This window comes from Euleptes europaea, chromosome 4 (assembly GCF_029931775.1).
Source record: "Euleptes europaea isolate rEulEur1 chromosome 4, rEulEur1.hap1, whole genome shotgun sequence".
NCBI lineage: Eukaryota > Metazoa > Chordata > Lepidosauria > Squamata > Sphaerodactylidae > Euleptes > Euleptes europaea.
The window spans coordinates 114,399,952-114,413,743 of NC_079315.1; the positions used below are offsets into that span (position 1 = coordinate 114,399,952).

The window sequence follows — 13,792 nt, forward strand, 5'->3', positions numbered from 1 at the left end:
TTGTTGGGCACCCAACACCCTCACAGTGGTAGTGAGTAGGATTGCCGACCTCCAGGTACTAGCAGTATTCATTTTGACTAGTAGCCATGGATAGCCCTCTCCTCCATGAACATGTCCACTCCCTTCTTAAATCCTTCCAAGTTGGCAGTCATCACCACATCCTGGGGCAGGGAGTTCCACAATTTACCTATGCATTGTGTGAAGAAGGTAGCACAAGGTGTTTGGATTGGTAATGATTATTTGATTTATGGATGCACTGAGAGAAGCTGATGCCACAAATGTCCCATTTCCTTCTCTTATTAATGCCGAATTTATGCACAACTGCTTGGCAATACTGGGAGAAAAAACACACTGAGCTCAGGAGTGGGGTATGAGCTTGTTTAATCAGTTTGCAGAGGCATCAGGTGATTTGAATTAGTGCATGGAAATGTATTAAAAGTATTCATTTTGCTAATAGAAGCGCCCATTAAAAAGCCGGCTTCTATATTAGACACCTTTGCTTATGATTCATAACATTTCCATATCGTACCCAAAATCAAATTTTTATTTTTGCAAATACTATCAAACGACTTTTTCTATTAAAATGTTAATATCAAAACAAATTAAGGCAGGCTGCAGATTATACATTAGTAATGTGGTTTGATCATCCCTCATCCTCTTCCTCCACATTATGAAATTACCAAAAAACAGAAGCTCACCAAAAAAAAACCCTCTGAAAAACAGAATTAAACGGTAACATATTTCTATTTATTTGTGTGCTTCCCCACCTCAAACTAGTCTGAAGGTTTCCTTCTCCTTTTAAACAACTTGGCCCTTCTGGCCCTTCTCTCTCGCTGCCCTTTATGACTCACACCTACTGCCGGGAGGCTTGGGGGCCGGGACAGGGGGGGTACAACGTTGCCTCTGTCACTATGGCTGAAAACGCATGGTCGTTTTGTCTGGTGAATCTCCTGGGCATGTCGCAAATCTCCCCAGTCAACACACACGGCCGTCTCCAGTGTGTGTGATCAACCCACCCACTTCCGGAACTTCCCTGTGCTTTTCAGTTCTTGGATTCTCACGACTTTAATGTAAGCCTCGCAGCAAACGCGAGAGCTTGCTGGAGCACATAAGCATCCGGGTCCACTCCCCACCGGAAGAAGCCACTGGCCAGCACCTTTCCACCCCCAGACCCTGCGCCCTCACTCTCCCCCTCTCTCCTGCTCCCACGCCTCCACCCACCACCGGCGTTCTCTTGTCTCCAACTGGGGGAAGGCGGAGCGGTGGCATCAACTAGTCCCCGCCGCCTCCACCCACCGCCGTCTTCCCCTCGCCTACACCCAGGGGATGGTAGAGTGGCAGCTTCAGCCTGTCCCCACTGCCTCCACTCACCACTGGCTTCCCCTCGCCTCCACCCAAGGGACAGCAGGGTGGAGGGGCTCCTGCTTGGCCCCACCTTTGTAACCATTTCATTTTTGGGATTCAAGATCAACAGACATGCAACTAAATGGGGACAAACAAACGAGATACGAGCCATGCGTTAACGGTTTATGTCACTTCTAAGGGATGTATGGAAGCCCTATAGGATAGCTCTAGGAATTGCTGGAAACTCAATGGTAAAACCACAGAGTTCCTGGTGATTCGTAGAGCTACCCTATGTCACTTATGGCTTTTCTCTGGAAGTGATGTATTAACGCAGCTGATGTTGGCATAGTGGGGAGGCCTGGCATTCCTAATGGAACCATTTTGATAAATATCTTGATGCGACATTGCTTCTTTTTATTTCTTTGAGCTTCTCCTCAGATACCTCTTTCTCCATAAGGAACAGAAAAAGAGCCCTGCTGTCTCAGTCCAGCATAAATACTTGCCTATAAATAAGAAGGGAGGGAAGGCAGCAGGGTATAGCCTTGACAGCTCTCAGAAGCTAAGTAGAGTCAATACTTGGATGGGACCCCACCAAGGAAGGCTCTGCATAAAAAGGCACTGGCAAACCACCTCTGCTTCTCACTTGCCCTGATAGGCTCTTAGAATCATAGAATCATAAAGTTGGAAGGTACCACTAGGGTCATCTAGTCCAACCCCCTGTACAATGCAAGAAATTCACAACTACCTCCACCCCCCACAACCCCAGTGACCCCCACTCCATGCCCAGAAGATGGTCAAGGTGCCCCCCCTCTCATGATCTGCCTAAGGTCATAGAATCAGCATTGCTGACAGACGGCCATCTAGCCTCTGCTTAAAAACCTCCAAATAAGGAGAGCCCACCACCTCCCGAGGAATCCTGTTCCACTGAGGAACCGCTCTAACTGTCCGGAAGTTCTTCCTAAGGTAGGCTTACAAGTGTTATCAAGAAATTAAGTAAGAGCAGAACCCAGAAACAACCCTTCCCACCCAGTTCCCAAATTCTGACCGGGATTCGAGACTGGGGAGAACTGAGCCACGCCCCAACCAAACACAGTCTAGCGGAAAACTGAAAGTGACGCATTCAGCTTGCTGTCCACCAGACGGTTGAGGCTCACCATAAAAATCCTAGTCATGTCTCATACCAGCTAAGCTGTATGTGTTGTTAGTTACCAGATGATGATTATGAAGCTAATTAAAACATACTAAGAGATGTACTATAAACCTGCGCAGCGCATGAAGCAAATTAACCAAGTTCGGCTTGTCTGTTTCATTGTGCTTTTATTATGATGTTTTCAAATGAATTTTGAATAGTTTTCTTAATCTGTTTTATTTTGCTTTGGAGCCCCCCCAGACAGCCAGGGGCCCCCACAGGAATGATTCGGAGGAGTGTGAGATGATATCAGAGGACGTATCTTGATTTTCTTACTGCTTACTTATAATTAAGCTTTTTTTTGTGGTGTAAAATGAACAATTAAAAAAAACCTGTTTATTGAGCCAGGTGCAACCCGCGGATGCATCTGAAAATTTGCTCTAGGTGCTAGGTTGGAGTCCCATTAGTTTGCTGCAATAGTTGAACTTCAAATAGGTTAGGCAAGTTGTTGTGCATCAAAAAATGGTGCTGGGAAGTGCTGTCAAGTTGCAGTCCACTTATGGACACTGCTTAAGGGGCTTTCAAGGAAAGAAACGTTGGGCGAAAACGCATGGTCGCTTTAGCCTCCTTTATTCCCTGTTTCAGCCAGGATTCAGCCAGGATCGAACGCATGTTCGGCAAAACGCATGCATTCGATCCTGGCTGAATCCTGGCTGAAACAGGGAATAGAGGAGGCTAAAGCGATTGTGCATTTTCACCCAAATAGAGATCAGTTTGCCGCTTTGGCAATTGGTCTCTATGGCATTGAAGTCCCTCCCCCGAAACCCCGCCCTCCTCAAGCTCCGCCCCAAAAACCTCCCGCTGGTGATGAAGAGGGACCTGGCAACCCTACCAGTAGCACCTTGAAGACTAACAAAATCTCTGGGAAGATGGAGTTTGTTTCTTCTCAAGCACTGCACCAGCCTGTTACATAAGTATTCATCGCCTTATTGAAGAGTCCAGGCTGACGCATGGGCATATGGAAGGTACGAAAGGCCTCCCTTTCTAGTTAGGCCTGGTGTGTTGCCTGTGCACATGCCCCTACATTCGTGTTGAGAGCGAAGGGATAAAACAGGGCTCCGTTATGCCCTCTGGTGATCATTCTGTGTGTAGACGCTGTGCCTTCCGTGGGCTGAATCAAACCCGTAACGTTTGCACATTATTTGCACAGTTGGAAATTAGGCTCAGTCAAAATCTGCAGACAGGGATTTTGAAGGGAGAGAAAAAACTTTTTCAAGCACATGTGTTTCAGCTCTAATAAATGGTGTGCAGACATGCCCCTTTGAGACAGAAAACCCAAGAGTTATCTTCCTACACATGAACATATGAAGCTGCCTTATAGTGAATCAGACCCTTGGTTAGGGTTGCCAGCTCCGGGTTGGGAAATACCTGGAGATTTTTGGGGCGTAGCCTGAGGAGGAAGCGGTTTAGGGAGGGGAAAGACGTCAATGCTAGAGTCCAATCGCCAAAGCAGCCATTTTCTCCAGGCAAACTGATCTCTATCGGCTGGCAATCAGTTGTAACAGCAGATCTCCAGCCACCACCTGGAGGTTGGCAAGCCTACTTATACTGAATCAGACCCTTGGTCCATCAAAGTCAGTATTGCTTACTCAGACCAGCAGTGGCTCTCCAGGGTCTCAGGTAGAGGTCTTTCACATCACCTACTTGCCTAGTCCCTTTAACTGGAGATGCCGGGGAGTGATCCTGGGACCTTCTGCATGCCAAGCAGATGCTCTGCCACTGAGCCACGGCTCCTTCCCTACATGGCCTCAGATTTGCCTGCCTACCGTAAGGATAGATTGCTAAACCCCACAGCTATCAGTAAGCATGCTTTTTCCAACCTGGGATTTTAGCACTTAAAGCATCCATTTTAGCACCGTTCCATTCCCCCCAACACCAGGCACTGATGAATACAACCTTAATGGCTTATTGTGCATTATGTCCTTCATTACTGCTTAAAAATTTATCAGGCCATTATGTATTTAGTGGCAGGGGAAGGTTAAGGTCAAGCGAGGAGATGGGGCGGGGAGGGGAGGGGGGTTCCCATTTGGCACAGCAGACGGGTTAATTACCAGCAGCCTTAATCTCCATGGCGTCAACGCCGGAAAATGGAAAAAGCCCAGAAGTGGAGATTAAAAGGGGAATGCGTTATTTACAGATAAATAAATGCAAAGCACCATAATCCCAATCTGTGCTTAACGTGAGAGTTCTCCATCAGGAGGGGAAAACAAATCAGATTCAATGCTTTGGGGATTCATGTGGTGGTCATAGTGTAGTGTGGTGGTTAAGAGCGGTGGTTTGGAATGGCGGACTCTAATCTGGAGAACCGGGTTTGATTCCCCACTCCTCCACATGAGCGGCGGATAGAGTTGCCAACCTCCAGGTGGTGGCAGGAGATCTCCTGTTATTGCAACTGATCTCCAGTCGATAGAGATCAGTTCAACTGGAGAAAATGGCCGCTTTGGCAATTGGACTCTATGACATTGAAGTCTCTCCTTCCCCAAACCCTGCGCTCCTCAGGCTCCACCCCAAAAACTTCCCACCGGTGGCGAACTGGGTTTCCTCACTCCTCACATGAGCGGCAGACACTAATCTGGTGAACCGGGCTGGTTTCCCCACTCCTTCACATGAAGGCTGGTGACCTTGGGCCAGTCACAGTTCTCTCTGAGCTCTCTCAGCCCCACCTACCTCACAGGGTGTCTGTTGTGGGGAGGGGGAGGGAAGGTGATTGTAAACTGGTTTGATTCTTCCTTAAGTGGCAGAAAAAGTCAGCATATAAAAACCAACTTTTCTTCTTCTTCTTCTTCTTCTTCTTCTTCTATGTCCACTTGCAGTGAATGCCACAATTTACTCCTTGAATGAAGAAGTCCTGTAGGATGTACACACATTGACTCTGACACAGTATGTAAAGTAGGCCCCTGTCTTTGAATTTCCAAACCTGTCAGCCTTGAAGTCCCACCTGTTACTTCTTGTCCAGAGTGGTGAAAAGTTCTGTTAAGTTGCAGCCGACTCATGGTGACCCCGTAGGTTTTCAAGGCAAGAGACAATCACAGGTGGTTTGCCATTGCCTGGTCTGCATAGAGACCCTGGAATTCCTTGGTGGTCTGCCATCCAAATACTATGCAAAGCTGCTCAGCAGTCATTCGCAGCTATTCGGCATGAACACCTGCTATTACAACTGACCTCCAGCCGATAGAGATTGGTTCCCCTGGAGAAAACTGCCGCTTTGGAAATTGGACTCTATGGCATTGAAGCCCCTCCCCAAACCCCGCCCTCCTCAGTCTCTACCCCAAAAACCTCTCAGCTCACGGGCTTGGGGTCCAGTGCAGCCCATACTGTTCCTAAGGAGGGGCTGTGGCTCAATGGTAGAGCAACTGCTTGGCATGCAGAAGATCCCAGGTTCAATCAATCCCCAGTATCTGCCGTTATGTTATACTTCTGGGTGAAGTATTTGTGTCATGCGCGGCTGCATGTGCACGATCCCCGCCCCAGCTCCACCCCAAGAACCTCTCGCCGGAGGAGAAGGGGGACCTGGCAACCCTAGATTCCAAGGATCTAGGCCTTACCTCCGCCTTTGTACTTTCTTATATTGTTAATATAATTGAGAGCCGGTGCAGTGGTTAAGAGTGGTGGTTTGGAGCGGTAGACTCTGATCTGGAGAACCGGGTTTGATTTCCCACTCCTCCACATGAGCGGCAGACTCTAACCTGGTGAACTGGGTTGGTTTCCCCACTCTTACACACGAAGCCAGCTGGATGACCTCGGGCAAGTCACAGCTCTCTTTGAGCTCTCTCAGCCCCACCTACCTCACAGAGCGTCTGTTGTAGGGAGGGGAAGGGGAGGTGGTTGCAAGCCGGTTTGATTCTTCCTTAAGTGGTAGAGAACGTCGGCATATAAAAACCAACTCTTCTTCTTCTTAATGTAGTTCCAGTTCTTTCCCTTAATTATACTGGACGTAGACAGCCAACAGAAGAATTCAGTAACTCCAGTCATTGATGGAACGTAGCCAGTGTTTATCTAATAAAAAACTCCCCAACTTCTTAAGGTAAACTTGTGGTGGCACTGTGAAATATTGTTTGTTATAACAGAGCAGCAGAGATAATGATGTTTCTAATTTCCCTCTCTCAGTAAGAAATTAAATAAAAAGTCATGTCTAATTTACAATACTGGATTGAATGCAGACAAGGACCTCATGCGGGGAACTTATGATATATCCTTCCCACATTTTATAGCCATTAAAAAAGAAGATTATAGGATTTTTTTTTTCTGTTCCCGGCTCCTTCTCTTTCAGGCCATTTACATTTCTTCTGAACTCTGTGCGTTTTATTTGATGCTCTTAAAAGTGCCAGTGTGCATAATAAGTCAATCAAGAAGTTAAATTAAGAAAAAAACACCATCGTTCCGACACATGGGGGTGGGGGGGAACAACACTTTGCCTTGTCTATAGCAGACCTGTGCTCCGGGTAATCTGAACTCTGCCATCTAATGGCTTTACTGACATTGTAATAAATATGACGGGACTGCATAAGGAAGGGTGAAGAGCTGGGAGCTCTAGCAGGATAGCGGGGAGTAGTCCCTATAACTGGAGATGCTGGGGATTGAACCTGGGACCTTCTGCATGCCAAGCAGATGCTCTACCACTGAGCCGCAGCCCCTCCTTAGGAACAATAAGGGATGTCACTCAGAGGGGCTGCAGTGGACCCCAACCCCATGAGTTGAGCAAAAAGTGAATGTTTTCTGTCAGCAATCCTTTCTTTCAGCCTCCCCCCATATTACTTCCTTGTTGTGTAGTGGTTACAGTGTCAAACTAGGATCTGTGAGAGCCAGGGTTGTCAGGTCTCTCTTTGCCACCGGCGGGAGGTTTTTGGGGAAGAACCTGAGGAACGCGGGGTTAGGGGAGGGGCTTCATAGCTGAAATGTGGGCAAATGGGTATGGTTGCCAGGTGGCCTGGAATGGCGGGCAATTGCCCGCCAATCCATTAGGATTGCGCACGCGAGCGGCTGTGAGCAATGCAATCCCATCACTTCCGGTTTACTTCTGGAAGGGCCACGGTGCAAAGGGACAATTTACCACTCAAATGGGGGGTGAGTGGTAAATCGTCACATTGCACTGCGGTGCTACCGGGAGTAAACCGGAAGTGACAGGATCATGTCACTCACGGCTGCTCAAATGTGATTAGGGGTGCCAGGTCCTGAGGAACCTGAGGAGTGCAGGGTTTGGGGAGGGGAGGGACTTCAAGGCCATAGAGTCCAATTGCCAAAGCGGCCATTTTCTCCAGGTGAACTGATCTCTATCAGCTGGAGATTAGTTGTAATAGGAGGGGATCTCCAGCTACTACCTGGAAGTTGGCAACCTTACGTGTGATCCCCGCCCCAAAAATCTCCCGCCAGAGGAGAGGGGGGACCTGGCAAACCTAATATACAACCACTCATAGATAGGGTTGCCAGTGTTACAGATTTTGACATATTAGGTGTATGAACTGCTGTATTAGTGTTGTACATGTGCAGAATTATTCAGTGAAAAACCCAACTTCTCATAAAAACCCAGCAGAGGCTTGACTTTCATTTTAAAAGTGAACAAGCCTGGATATTCTTTGCCAAGGACTTATGTGTCAGAGTTACTGTTGCACTCTCATGACCGAATACTTGTTGCACTCTCTGTCCCTGACTGATTCAACTGTCAGAAGTACTTTTTCCCTTGACCTGTACTCTGGGGATTTTCTCTGACCTCTCCTTGTACTGTGGCAGTAATTTTGCTAACTGCTGACTAAGATATTATATTGGGTTTTAAGGTTTAAATATGAAAAAAAAATGATTGTAGGAAGATATGAATAGGTTCATTTTTACCATGTTCTTCAGGAGATGAGAATGCTGGTAAAATTAGTTATAATAGAGACCTAACAAGACCCGAAACTGACTGTTTAAGAAATAGCATGTTCAGCAAAATAGTCTGCTAAAAGGAGGAAGTCCTTATATGAGAGTCTGTAGGGAAGCTACAGAGCATGTGCAGTTCTGAACCAGCGCAAGGTGAGTTCATCAGGGAAAATAATCCCAAGCCCATTGAAGGTGATTTCGATAGTATAAATATGGACAGGAAAAGGCTAGAACTTTAGACCTCTTTGGACTGAGAGTCTCAGAAGATTGTCTTTGGGTATGTACGGCTTTCTATTATTCTAGATCAGGGATAGGGAACCTCAGGCCCGGGGGCTGTATGCGGCCCCCGAGGACATTTTTTGTGGCCCTCGGGAGCTCCGGGGCCCCGCCGCAGAGGAGCGGCATAGGGCAGCCCTCCCTGAGGGTGTTCCTGGGGCCACGGCTAGCAGGGGTGCTGCGGTGCCCTTTGGACGTCCTCTCTCTGACTGATGGCTGTTGGTCGGCGAGAGGAGGGGGAGGGACGCTTCCCCCAAGGTTGCCCCCTATAGCCGCAGCGTACAGGAACGCTGGGGCACACTGTAAGCCCCTCTTGCTGCCTGTCGGCTGTTGAGCAGCGAGGGGTGGGGGAAGAGGCCAGCGGCAGAGCATGCACGTAGGAGCCGATTGGGCTTCAGGGGGCCTTTTGTGGACTCTGGGGCGGGGAGGGCATGGAGCCTGGGGCCAGGTCACGTGGGGCCAGCGGGTGTGTGTGTGTGGGGGGAAGGCTTTTCTCTCTCCCTCTCTTTGTCTCTTTCTTTGTCTTCTCCCCCTCTTTCTGTTTCTTTCTCCCTCTCTCCCTTTTCCTCTTTCCCTGTCTTCCTTCCTTCCTCCCTTGCCGATTGACCGTGGACTGTGCCTCCCTGGTGCCTCGTTTGCTCGGGCCCACTGCTGGCTGCCCTCCTGCCAGGGGGGGAGGACCGGGGGAGCCCTCCAGGACTTCTCTGCATGGCCTCCCCTGGGGTTGCCAACCTCCAGGTGGTGGCCGGAGACCTGGCAACCCTAGCCTCTCCCCCCCACCAGGAGATCTACACCTGGTGTGGCCCCCGAATGATGTTATAAATGTGCAAATGGCCCTTGGCAGGAAAAAGGTTCCCCACCCCTGTTCTAGATAGTGTGAATCAGATATTCTTTTAACTAAATCAGACTTCTTTAACTGTTATATTATAAGTATTGGATTTTAAAACTGAATAGTATGTAGACCTTGCTTGCTTTATGGTATACATTGTTACTGCTTTTAAGACTTTGTAATACTTGCATATACACATACATTCACATATATTACATTGAAGCTATTCAATAAAAAGACTTACTTTTTGTGAGTAAATAAGTTGAGTCCTGCTTAGTAGGTGACTAACTAAATAAGATAACATACCACTTCTCAGGAAGGGGTCAATTCTAAGAGCATAGTCAACTGAAAAGCACTGACCCGTTTCACCAGCTCCAGGTTAGGAAATACCTGGAGATTTTCAGGGCAGAGCATAATGCCATAGAGTCCACCTTCAAAGCAGCCATTTTCCTCCAGGTGAACTGATCTTTGTTGCCTGGGGAGCAGTTGTAATAGTGAGAGATCTCCAGCCACCACCTGGTGGATGGTAACCCTATCCCCACATTAGGGTTTCCAGCTCTGGTTGGGAAATACCTTGTGATTTTGGGGGTGGTGCCTGAGGGGGGCAGGGTTTAGGGAGGGGAGGGACTTCAGTGGGGAATAATGCCATAGAGTGCACCTTCCCAAGTGGCCATTTTTTTCTAGGTGAATTGATCTCTGGAGATCAGTTGTAATAGCCTGGATTTCAGTTGTAATTGTGGGAGATCTCCAGCCATTACCTGGAGGTTGGCAACCCTACTCCACATCCACTGGAGCCACACTAGAGGTAGGGCTATCAAGACTGCTTGGTAAATGCCTGAAGTTTGGGGGGGATGCCTAGGGAGGGCAGAGTTTGGGGAGGATGTCATGTCACTTCTGGGTAAGGCTCTAGGCTGCCTTTCCTATCCTCACCATAGAGACCAAGGGAAATTTATAGAGCATCACATTGTGGAGGCCAATCTTTGCCCTCTCCTCAACTCCTTGGGAGCTGGTAAGTCCCCACCCTGGTCAGGCAAAGGGGTGGTCCAACTAGAGGATAGGAGGGAGACAGCAATCAATGTGTGCTTTCCCATTAATTAAAAAAGCCATTAAGACAGCCACTTTGAATGCAGAAGTGGTAGGGTGAGGTTGCCTTATTCCTTCCACCTTCTCCTCATGAATTGCTCCAAATTGCCCTCACTGAAGGTACTATGCTTCCCACAGGGATCCCTCATTTTTTCTTCATGGGGAAAAAAAAGCAGACAGGGCTATTATGAGCAGGGAAAATGGCAATTGTGCAGGGCCATTACAAGCATTCATGGGAAACTGAGTTTTCCCACGATTCTTGGGTGCGGTGCAGCCATTACAGACTGTGAAAAGTAAGTAGATTTAGAATTCTCCTGTGGGGGCATATTTTGAGGTATAGTCACCAAATTCACAATGTACTTTCAAGGGACTCTCCTTGCATGAACCCCAAAGTTTGGTGAAGATTGGATAAGGGGGTCTGATTTTATGGGGTCGGGAAGGGGTCACCCCCTCCTCCATAGAGAAGCATTGTAAAGTATGGTAAAGTTTACAATACTTCTCTATGGAGGAGTGGGGCAATCCATTCCGAACACCATAAAATTGAACCCTCTGACCCAATCTTCACCGAACTTTGGGGTTCATGCAAGGAGAGTCTCTTGAAGCTACCCTGAGAATTTTGGGACTCTACCTCTAAAAATGCCCCCACAGGAGCTTTGAAAAAAATCCCCAAAGACTATAATGGACCTGAATTTTTTCAGTAAACCCAGAAATAAAGCCAAAATATCCTTCACAAGTATGGGTATTTGGCTTATTTTGGGTTTACAAAAAACAAAACAAAACGGGCCCAATAAACCAAAACCTGAAATTTACCGGGTTGTTGTTGTTTTTTGGAAGAGAGATCTGAGAGAAATCTCCATACTTCTGTGTTTCTCTAGGGAATGGTCTCCAACTTCCCTGTTAGCTAGGCAGCAGAGTCTTTATAGAAACATCTACAAGAAGTTCTGGGAACTGAACTGAAATTGAGAACTGAATTTAAGAAGTGTAATTGTGTACCAACTAAGCCATCTAAGATCTATGACTTCTCTGAAGTGAAACTTCCAAATTCAAATTTCAAATTTCAGATACCTTTATTGGCATAGTACAATCTGCAGTATATAAAAGGATAAAAGTTAGAGTAAAATAAAATTAATTTAAATCATTCCTTAATGTTATGATTCTACTTTCGACTAGATTCCCATTGGTTGACTACTATCGTCAGAAATTTTGCCACGTTTTCGGTTATCTCAGGACCCTTATCAGCTAATAGTTTGTAAAGTATTTTCGTATTATTTGAGGAGAAGTTCAAAACTATAGGTTTTATAAGGTTTCCTCTTGGGAATATGAGGTTTCCTCTTGGGGAGAAGTGAAACTTATAAAATAGTGCTGGTTCTATACTTCTCCTAACCACAGTTTCCCCTCCAAATCCATCCCTTGTACAGTGTTTAATACTTCTATGTTACTTGTTTGTTAAATTGAAAAAAGCCTCTGGTTAGGGCTGTTGGAAAAAAAATTCTTTAAAGTTCGGCTTCGGCAAAATTCAGCCCTTTTAAATTTGGGATGTGCCAAAGTCCGAACCCCCCCCCCCCCGCTTCGGATCCGCAAAATTCGGCACGAGATCGGGAGTTCGGGGGGAAATTTGGCCGAGCCCCCCCCCCCCCCCGCGCACTTTCACAGGGTTTCCATGAAGGCGCGCAGGGGGGGGGGCTGAAAAAAGGTGGGAACGCCGAACCTGCCAAATTTATTCGGCGATTTCCCGCCTTTTTTCAGTTCGGTTCCATCCGAACTGAAAACAGCCGAATTGCAGAAAATTCGGCAGTTTATTCTGTTTGGACGGACCGAATCGACAGCCCTACCTCTGGTGTCTCATTTCTTCTGAGGTGAAATAACTAAAGCGGACTAAGAAGGAGAAAAATTAAAACTCCAAATAAACATTCTGGCAAACAAGCAAAGCTCTCTCTCTCTCCCTCAGCACACATGCAAAAGGGATTGTGATAGGGGACATCTCATTATGAACCTGTTTCAGAAACAGAACATCTTACTTCGCTCTTCAAAGATGGAGCTGGTTTCAGAAAGACTGACTGGACAATGTTTTAAAATGCGCATTAACACACATGGATCTGCCTTATATTGAATCAGAACCTTGGTCCCTCAAGGTCAGTATTGTCTGCTGAGACTGGCATCGGCTCTGCAGGGTCTCAGACCGAGGTCTTTCATATCACCTACTTGCCTAGTCCCTTTAACTGGAGATGCCGGGGATTGAACCTGGGATCTTCTGCACGCCAAGCAGGTGGTCTAGCACTGAGCCACAGCTCTTCCCCAAAGCTCCAGGCATGAAGCTGCCTCATATTGAATCAGTAGGGTTGCCAGGTCCCTCTTTGCCACCGGCAGGAGGTTTTTGGGGTGGAGTCTGAGGAGGGCGGTGTTTGGGGCGGGGAGGGACTTCAATGCCATAGAGTCCATTTGCCAAAGTGTCCATTTCCTCCAGATGAACTGAACTCTATCAGCTGGAGATCAGTTGTAATAGCAGGAGAGGTTGGCAACCCTATGAATCAAAGCCTTGGTCCCTCAAGGTCAGTATTGTCTACTCAGACTAGCAGCGGCTCTCTAGGTTCTCAGGTAAAGGTCTTTCACAGCCAGCATGGTGTAGTGGTTAAGAACGGTGGTTTGGAGCAGTGGAGTCTGATCTGGAGAACCGGGTTTGATTCCCCACTCCTCCAGATGAGCAATGGATGCTAATCTGGTGAACTGGGTTGGTTTCCCCACTCTTCCACATGAAGCCAGCTGGGTGACCTTAGAGCTCTCTCAGCCCCACCTACCTCACAGGGTGTCTGTTGTGGGGAGGGGAAGGGAAGGGGATTGTAAGCCAGTTTGAGTCTTCCTTAAGTGGTAGAGAAAGTCGGCACATCAAAACCAACTCTTCATCTTCTTCTTCTACTTGCCTAGTCCCTTTAACTGGAGATGCCAGGGAGTGAACCTGGGACCTTCTGCATGACAAGCAGATGCTCTACCACTGAGCCACAGCCCCTCCCAATAGTCACTGTTCAGGCACCCTGATTTAGGCAAAAGTTACATTGCCAAATAATTATTGTCCCCCACAACCACTGGGACTCACACAATACGTCTGCTTGAGAATTTCAACAGTAACCGCTGTTCCCCCCCCCCTTTGCCTTATCATGTTTAAATCTGTCACGGATGTCGGATATTGCTTTTTTAAAGTGGGCTCAGCTCTATCACAGGCT

At 47.4% G+C, this 13,792-nt stretch overlaps 1 non-coding gene across 1 annotated transcript; it reads right to left on the bottom strand.

The window, feature by feature from the left end:
* Positions 1 to 13,506: 13,506 nt before the first annotated feature.
* TRNAD-GUC (transfer RNA aspartic acid (anticodon GUC)) lies at positions 13,507 to 13,578 on the bottom strand. Its single transcript has one exon. It is a non-coding gene; the product is annotated as a tRNA-Asp (tRNA).
* Between the last annotated feature and the right edge of the window lie 214 nt (positions 13,579 to 13,792).